Here is a 9,836-nt window from a genome sequence, read left to right as displayed (position 1 = left end):
TTAGAGAAAGCTGTTTCATTCAGTATTCAGTGCAAATCTTGCCAAACTGATAGATGCTTATGCCTTATGAAGTACAATGTTTTCTGCAATGCTGTAAAACAGTTTTTAATGTGTTAGAAGTTATATACACAAAAACTAATGTTAGGACTTCAATGATCAAGATTGTCAGTTTGCAGCTTTCTGAGTCCAGTAATGTTGAAATAGTGTTTCTGTTCAAATGAAGTGAAATCAAGCCCAAATCTGCTCAAAAGCTTGTCTCTCCAATAGAGAAAGCTGTTTCATTCAGTATTCAGTGCAAATCTTGCCAAACTGATAGATGCTTATGCCTTATGAAGTACAATGGTTTCTGCAATGCTGTAAGACAGTTTTTAATGTGTTAGAAGTTATATACACAAAAACTAATGTTAGGACTTCAATGATCAAGATTGTCAGTTTACAGCTTTCTGAGTCCAGAAATGTTGAAATAGTGTTTCTGTTCAAATGAAGTGAAATCAAGCCCAAATCTGCTCAAAAGCTTGTCTCTCTATTAGAGAAAGCTGTTTCATTCAGTATTCAGTGCAAATCTTGCCAAACTGATAGATACTTATGCCTTATGAAGTACAATGTTTTCTGCAATGCTGTAAAACAGTTTTTAATGTGTTAGAAGTTATATACACAAAAACTAATGTTAGGACTTCAATGATCAAGATTGTCAGTTTACAGCTTTCTGAGTCCAGAAATGTTGAAATAGTGTTCCTGTTCAAATGAAGTGAAATCAAGCCCAAATCTGCTCAAAAGCTTGTCTCTCTATTAGAGAAAGCTGTTTCATTCAGTATTCAGTGCAAATCTTGCCAAACTGATAGATGCTTATGCCATATGAAATACAATGTTTTCTGCAATGCTGTAAGACAGTTTTTAATGTGTTAGAAGTTATATGCACAAAAACTTATGTTAGGACTTCAATGATCAAGATTGTCAGTTTACAGCTTTCTGAGTCCAGTAATGCTGAAATAGTACTTCTGTTCAAATGAAGTGAAATCTAGCCCAAATCTGCTCAAAAGCTTGTCTCTCTAATAGAGAAAGCTGTTTCATTCAGTATTCAGTGCAAATCTTGCCAAACTGATAGATGCTTATGCCATATGAAATACAATGTTTTCTGCAATGCTGTAAGACAGTTTTTAATGTGTTAGAAGTTATATACAAAAAAACTAATGTTAGGACTTCAATGATCAAGATTGTCAGTTTACAGCTTTCTGAGTCCAGTAATGCTGAAACAGTACTTCTGTTCAAATGAAGTGAAATCTAGCCCAAATCTGCTCAAAAGCTTGTCTCTCCAATAGAGAAAGCTGTTTCATTCAGTATTCAGTGCAAATCTTGCCAAACTGATAGATGCTTATGCCTTATGAAGTCCAATGGTTTCTGCAATGCTGTAAGACAGTTTTTAATGTGTTAGAAGTTATATACACAAAAACTAATGTTAGGACTTCAATGGTCAAGATTGTCAGTTTACAGCTTTCTGAGTCCAGTAATGCTGAAATAGTACTTCTGTTCAAATGAAGTGAAATCTAGCCCAAATCTGCTCAAAAGCTTGTCTCTCTAATAGAGAAAGCTGTTTCATTCAGTATTCAGTGCAAATCTTGCCAAACTGATAGATGCTTATGCCATATGAAATACAATGTTTTCTGCAATGCTGTAAGACAGTTTTTAATGTGTTAGAAGTTATATGCACAAAAACTTATGTTAGGACTTCAATGATCAAGATTGTCAGTTTACAGCTTTCTGAGTCCAGTAATGCTGAAACAGTACTTCTGTTCAAATGAAGTGAAATCTAGCCCAAATCTGCTCAAAAGCTTGTCTCTCTATTAGAGAAAGCTGTTTCATTCAGTATTCAGTGCAAATCTTGCCAAACTGATAGATGCTTATGCCTTATGAAGTACAATGTTTTCTGCAATGCTGTAAAACAGTTTTTAATGTGTTAGAAGTTATATACACAAAAACTAATGTTAGGACTTCAATGATCAAGATTGTCAGTTTACAGCTTTCTGAGTCCAGAAATGTTGAAATAGTGTTTCTGTTCAAATGAAGTGAAATCAAGCCCAAATCTGCTCAAAAGCTTGTCTCTCTAATAGAGAAAGCTGTTTCATTCAGTATTCAGTGCAAATCTTGCCAAACTGATAGATGCTTATGCCATATGAAATAAAATGTTTTCTGCAATGCTGTAAAACAGTTTTTAATGTGTTAGAAGTTATATACACAAAAACTAATGTTAGGACTTCAATGATCAAGATTGTCAGTTTACAGCTTTCTGAGTCCAGTAATGCTGAAATAGTACTTCTGTTCAAATGAAGTGAAATCTAGCCCAAATCTGCTCAAAAGCTTGTCTCTCTATTAGAGAAAGCTGTTTCATTCAGTATTCAGTGCAAATCTTGCCAAACTGATAGATGCTTATGCCTTATGAAGTACAATGTTTTCTGCAATGCTGTAAAACAGTTTTTAATGTGTTAGAAGTTATATACACAAAAACTAATGTTAGGACTTCAATGATCAAGATTGTCAGTTTACAGCTTTCTGAGTCCAGAAATGTTGAAATAGTGTTTCTGTTCAAATGAAGTGAAATCAAGCCCAAATCTGCTCAAAAGCTTGTCTCTCTAATAGAGAAAGCTGTTTCATTCAGTATTCAGTGCAAATCTTGCCAAACTGATAGATGCTTATGCCATATGAAATACAATGTTTTCTGCAATGCTGTAAGACAGTTTTTAATGTGTTAGAAGTTATATGCACAAAAACTTATGTTAGGACTTCAATGATCAAGATTGTCAGTTTACAGCTTTCTGAGTCCAGTAATGCTGAAATAGTACTTCTGTCCAAATGAAGTGAAATCTAGCCCAAATCTGCTCAAAAGCTTGTCTCTCTATTAGAGGAAGCTGTTTCATTCAGTATTCAGTGCAAATCTTGCCAAACTGATAGATGCTTATGCCTTATGAAGTACAATGTTTTCTGCAATGCTGTAAAACAGTTTTTAATGTGTTAGAAGTTATATACACAAAAACTAATGTTAGGACTTCTATGATCAAGATTGTCAGTTTACAGCTTTCTGAGTCCAGAAATGTTGAAATAGTGTTTCTGTTCAAATGAAGTGAAATCAAGCCCAAATCTGCTCAAAAGCTTTTCTCTCTATTAGAGAAAGCTGTTTCATTCAATATTCAGTGCAAATCTTGCCAAACTGAAAGATGCTTATGCCTTATGAACAACAATGTTTTCTGCAATGCTGTAAGACAGTTTTTAATGTGTTAGAAGTTATATGCATAAAAACTTATGTTAGGACTTCAATGATCAAGATTGTCAGTTTACAGCTTTCTGAGTCCAGTAAAGTTGAAATAGTGCCTCTGTTCAAATGAAGTGAAATCTAGCCCAAATCTGCTCAAAAGCTTGTCTCTCTAATAGAGAAAGCTGTTTCATTCAATATTCAGTGCAAATCTTGCCAAACTAAAAGATGCTTGTGCCTTATGAAATACAATGTTTTCTACAATGCTGAAAGACAGTTTTTAATGTGTTAGAAGTTATATGCACAAAAACTTATGTTAGGACTTAAATGATCAAGATTGTCAGTTTACAGTTTTCTGAGTCCAGTAATGTTGAAATAGTGCCTCTGTTCAAATGAAGTGAAATCAAGCCCAAATCTGCTCAAAAGCTTTTCTCTCTATTAGAGAAAGCTGTTTCATTCAATATTCAGTGCAAATCTTGCCAAACTAAAAGATGCTTATGCCTTATGAACAACAATGTTTTCTGCAATGCTGTAAGACAGTTTTTAATGTGTTAGAAGTTATATGCACAAAAACTTATGTTAGGACTTCAATGATCAAGATTGTCAGTTTACAGCTTTCTGAGTCCAGTAATGTTGAAATAGTGCCTCTGTTCAAATGAAGTGAAATCAAGCCCAAATCTGCTCAAAAGCTTTTCTCTCTATTAGAGAAAGCTGTTTCATTCAATATTCAGTGCAAATCTTGCCAAACTAAAAGATGCTTATGCCTTATGAACAACAATGTTTTCTGCAATGCTGTAAGACAGTTTTTAATGTGTTAGAAGTTATATGCACAAAAACTTATGTTAGGACTTCAATTATCAAGATTTTCAGTTTACAGCTTTCTGAGTCCAGTAATGTTGAAATAGTGCCTCTGTTCAAATGAAGTGAAATCAAGCCCAAATCTGCTCAAAAGCTTTTCTCTCTATTAGAGAAAGCTGTTTCATTCAGTATTCAGTGCAAATCTTGCCAAAATGAAAGATGCTTATGCCTTATGAAATACAATGTTTTCTGCAATGCTGTAAGACAGTTTTTAATGTGTTAGAAGTTATATGCACAAAAACTTATGTTAGGACTTCAATGATCAAGATTGTCAGATTACAGCTTTCTGAGTCCAGTAATGTTGAAATAGTGCCTCTGTTCAAATGAAGTGAAATCTAGCCCAAATCTGCTCAAAAGCTTGTCTCTCTAATAGAGAAAGCTGTTTCATTCAATATTCAGTGCAAATCTTGCCAAACTGAAAGATGCTTGTGCCTTATGAAATACAATGTTTTCTGCAATGCTGTAAGACAGTTTTTAATGTGTTAGAAGTTATATGCACAAAACTTATGTTAGGACTTCAATGATCAAGATTGTCAGTTTACAGCTTTCTGAGTCCAGTAATGTTGAAATAAGTCCCTCTGTTCAAATGAAGTGAAATCAAGCCCAAATCTGCTCAAAAGCTTTTCTCCCTAGTAGAGAAAGCTGTTTCATTCAATATTCAGTGCAAATCTTGCCAAACTGAAAGATGCTTATGCCTTATGAACAACAATGTTTTCTGCAATGCTGTAAGACAGTTTTTAATGTGTTAGAAGTTATATGCATAAAAACTTATGTTAGGACTTCAATGATCAAGATTGTCCGTTTACAGCTTTCTGAGTCCAGTAATGTTGAAATAGTGCCTCTGTTCAAATGAAGTGAAATCAAGCCCAAATCTGCTCAAAAGCTTTTCTCTCTAGTAGAGAAAGCTATTTCATTCAGTATTCAGTGCAAATCTTGCCAAACTGAAAGATGCTTATGCCTTATGAAATACAATGTTTTCTGCAATGCTGTAAGACAGTTTTTAATGTGTTAGAAGTTATATGCACAAAAACTTATGTTAGGACTTCAATGATCAAGATTGTCAGTTTACAGCTTTCTGAGTCCAGTAATGTTGAAATAGTGCCTCTGTTCAAATGAAGTGAAATCAAGCCCAAATCAGCTCAAAAGCTTTTCTCTCTAGTAGAGAAAGCTATTTCATTCAGTATTCAGTACCAATCTTGCCAAACTGAAAGATGCTTATGCCTTATGAAATACAATGTTTTCTGCAATGCTGTAAGACAGTTTTTAATGTGTTAGAAGTTATATGCACAAAAACTTATGTTAGGACTTCAATTATCAAGATTGTCAGTTTACAGCTTTCTGAGTCCAGTAAATGTTGAAATAGTGCATCTGTTCAAATGAAGTGAAATCAAGCCCAAATCTGCTCAAAAGCTTTTCTCTCTAGTAGAGAAAGCTGTTTCATTCAGTATTCAGTGCAAATCTTGCCAAACTGAAAGATGCTTATGCCTTATGAAATACAATGTTTTCTGCAATGCTGTAAGACAGTTTTTAATGTGTTAGAAGTTATATGCACAAAAACTTATGTTAGGACTTCAATGATCAAGATTGTCAGTTTACAGCTTTCTGAGTCCAGTAATGTTGAAATAGTGCCTCTGTTCAAATGAAGTGAAATCAAGCCCAAATCTGCTCAAAAGCTTTTCTCTCTATTAGAGAAAGCTGTTTCATTCAGTATTCAGTGCAAATCTTGCCAATCTGAAACATGCTTATGCCTTATGAAATACAATGTTTTCTGCAATGCTGTAAGACAGTTTTTAATGTGTTAGAAGTTATATGCACAAAAACTTATGTTAGGACTTCAATGATCAAGATTGTCAGTTTACAGCTTTCTGAGTCCAGTAATGTTGAAATAGTGCCTCTGTTCAAATGAAGTGAAATCAAGCCCAAATCTGCTCAAAAGCTTTTCTCTCTATTAGAGAAACCTGTTTCATTCAATATTCAGTGCAAATCTTGCCAAACTGAAAGATGCTTATGCCTTATGAACAACAATGTTTTCTGCAATGCTGTAAGATTGTTTTTAATGTGTTAGAAGTTATATGCATAAAAACTTATGTTAGGACTTCAATGATCAAGATTGTCAGTTTACAGCTTTCTGAGTCCAGTAATGTTGAAATAGTGCCTCTGTTCAAATGAAGTGAAATCAAGCCCAAATCTGCTCAAAAGCTTTTCTCTCTATTAGAGAAAGCTGTTTCATTCAGTATTCAGTGCAAATCTTGCCAAACTGAAAGATGCTTATGCCTTATGAACAACAATGTTTTCTGCAATGCTGTAAGACAGTTTTTAATGTGTTAGAAGTTATATGCACAAAAACTTATGTTAGGACTTCAATTATCAAGATTGTCAGTTTACAGCTTTCTGAGTCCAGTAATGTTGAAATAGTGCATCTGTTCAAATGAAGTGAAATCAAGCCCAAATCTGCTCAAAAGCTTTTCTCTCTAGTAGAGAAAGCTGTTTCATTCAGTATTCAGTGCAAATCTTGCCAAACTGAAAGATGCTTATGCCTTATGAAATACAATGTTTTCTGCAATGCTGTAAGACAGTTTTTAATGTGTTAGAAGTTATATGCACAAAAACTTATGTTAGGACTTCAATGATCAAGATTGTCAGTTTACAGCTTTCTGAGTCCAGTAATGTTGAAATAGTGCCTCTGTTCAAATGAAGTGAAATCTAGCCCAAATCTGCTCAAAAGCTTGTCTCTCTAATAGAGAAAGCTGTTTCATTCAATATTCAGTGCAAATCTTGCCAAACTGAAAGATGCTTATGCCTTATGAAATACAATGTTTTCTACAATGCTGTAAGACAGTTTTTAATGTGTTAGAAGTTATATGCACAAAAACTTATGTTAGGACTTCAATGATCAAGATTGTCAGTTTACAGCTTTCTGAGTCCAGTAATGTTGAAATAGTGCCTCTGTTCAAATGAAGTGAAATCAAGCCCAAATCTGCTCAAAAGCTTTTCTCTCTATTAGAGAAAGCTGTTTCATTCAGTATTCAGTGCAAATCTTGCCAATCTGAAACATGCTTATGCCTTATGAAATACAATGTTTTCTGCAATGCTGTAAGACAGTTTTTAATGTGTTAGAAGTTATATGCACAAAAACTTATGTTAGGACTTCAATGTTCAAGATTGTCAGTTTACAGCTTTCTGAGTCCAGTAATGTTGAAATAGTGCCTCTGTTCAAATGAAGTGAAATCAAGCCCAAATCTGCTCAAAAGCTTTTCTCTCTATTAGAGAAACCTGTTTCATTCAATATTCAGTGCAAATCTTGCCAAACTGAAAGATGCTTATGCCTTATGAACAACAATGTTTTCTGCAATGCTGTAAGATTGTTTTTAATGTGTTAGAAGTTATATGCATAAAAACTTATGTTAGGACTTCAATGATCAAGATTGTCAGTTTACAGCTTTCTGAGTCCAGTAATGTTGAAATAGTGCATCTGTTCAAATGAAGTGAAATCAAGCCCAAATCTGCTCAAAAGCTTTTCTCTCTAGTAGAGAAAGCTGTTTCATTCAGTATTCAGTGCAAATCTTGCCAAACTGAAAGATGCTTATGCCTTATGAAATACAATGTTTTCTGCAATGCTGTAAGACAGTTTTTAATGTGTTAGAAGTTATATGCACAAAAACTTATGTTAGGACTTCAATGATCAAGATTGTCAGTTTACAGCTTTCTGAGTCCAGTAATGTTGAAATAGTGCCTCTGTTCAAATGAAGTGAAATCTAGCCCAAATCTGCTCAAAAGCTTGTCTCTCTAATAGAGAAAGCTGTTTCATTCAATATTCAGTGCAAATCTTGCCAAACTGAAAGATGCTTGTGCCTTATGAAATACAATGTTTTCTACAATGCTGTAAGACAGTTTTTAATGTGTTAGAAGTTATATGCACAAAAACTTATGTTAGGACTTCAATGATCAAGATTGTCAGTTTACAGCTTTCTGAGTCCAGTAATGTTGAAATAGTGCCTCTGTTCAAATGAAGTGAAATCAAGCCCAAATCTGCTCAAAAGCTTTTCTCTCTATTAGAGAAAGCTGTTTCATTCAGTATTCAGTGCAAATCTTGCCAATCTGAAACATGCTTATGCCTTATGAAATACAATGTTTTCTGCAATGCTGTAAGACAGTTTTTAATGTGTTAGAAGTTATATGCACAAAAACTTATGTTAGGACTTCAATGATCAAGATTGTCAGTTTACAGCTTTCTGAGTCCAGTAATGTTGAAATAGTGCCTCTGTTCAAATGAAGTGAAATCAAGCCCAAATCTGCTCAAAAGCTTTTCTCTCTATTAGAGAAAGCTGTTTCATTCAGTATTCAGTGCAAATCTTGCCAATCTGAAACATGCTTCTGCCTTATGAAATACAATGTTTTCTGCAATGCTGTAAGACAGTTTTTAATGTGTTAGAAGTTATATGCACAAAAACTTATGTTAGGACTTCAATGATCAAGATTGTCAGTTTACAGCTTTCTGAGTCCAGTAATGTTGAAATAGTGCCTCTGTTCAAATGAAGTGAAATCAAGCCCAAATCTGCTCAAAAGCTTTTCTCTCTATTAGAGAAACCTGTTTCATTCAATATTCAGTGCAAATCTTGCCAAACTGAAAGATGCTTATGCCTTATGAACAACAATGTTTTCTGCAATGCTGTAAGACAGTTTTTAATGTGTTAGAAGTTATATGCACAAAAACTTATGTTAGGACTTCAATGATCAATATTGTCAGTTTACAGCTTTCTGAGTCCAGTAATGTTGAAATAGTGCCTCTGTTCAAATGAAGTGAAATCAAGCCCAAATCTGCTCAAAAGCTTTTCTCTCTAATAGAGAAAGCTGTTTCATTCAGTATTCAGTGCAAATCTTGCCAAACTGAAAGATGCTTATGCCTTATGAAATACAATGTTTTCTGCAATGCTGTAAGACAGTTTTTAATGTGTTAGAAGTTATATGCACCAAAACTTATGTTAGGACTTCAATGATCAAGATTGTCAGTTTACAGCTTTCTGAGTCCAGTAATGTTGACATAGTGCCTCTGTTCAAATGAAGTGAAATCAAGCCCAAATCTGCTCAAAAGCTTGTCTCTCTAATAGAGAAAGCTGTTTCATTCAATATTCAGTGCAAATCTTGCCAAACTGAAAGATGCTTGTGCCTTATGAAATACAATGTTTTCTACAATGCTGAAAGACAGTTTTTAATGTGTTAGAAGTTATATGCACAAAAACTTATGTTAGGACTTAAATTATCAAGATTGTCAGTTTACAGTTTTCTGAGTCCAGTAATGTTGAAATAGTGCCTCTGTTCAAATGAAGTGAAATCAAGCCCAAATCTGCTCAAAAGCTTTTCTCTCTAGTAGAGAAAGCTATTTCATTCAGTATTCAGTGCAAATCTTGCCACACTGAAAGATGCTTATGCCTTATGAACAACGATGTTTTCTGCAATGCTGTAAAGACAGTTTTTAATGTGTTAGAAGTTATATGCACAAAAACTAATGTTAGGACTTCAATGATCAAGATTGTCAGTTTACAGCTTTCTGAGTCCAGAAATGTTGAAATAGTGTTTCTGTTCAAATGAAGTGAAATCAAGCCCAAATCTGCTCAAAAGCTTGTCTCTCTAATAGAGAAAGCTGTTTCATTCAGTATTCAGTGCAAATCTTGCCAAACTGATAGATGCTTATGCCATATGAAATACAATGTTTTCTGCAATGCTGTAAGACAGT

The sequence above is a fragment of the Carassius gibelio genome, chromosome A24, assembly GCF_023724105.1.
Source record: "Carassius gibelio isolate Cgi1373 ecotype wild population from Czech Republic chromosome A24, carGib1.2-hapl.c, whole genome shotgun sequence".
Classification (NCBI taxonomy): Eukaryota; Metazoa; Chordata; class Actinopteri; order Cypriniformes; family Cyprinidae; genus Carassius; species Carassius gibelio.
This window is presented reverse-complemented; position numbering follows the sequence as displayed.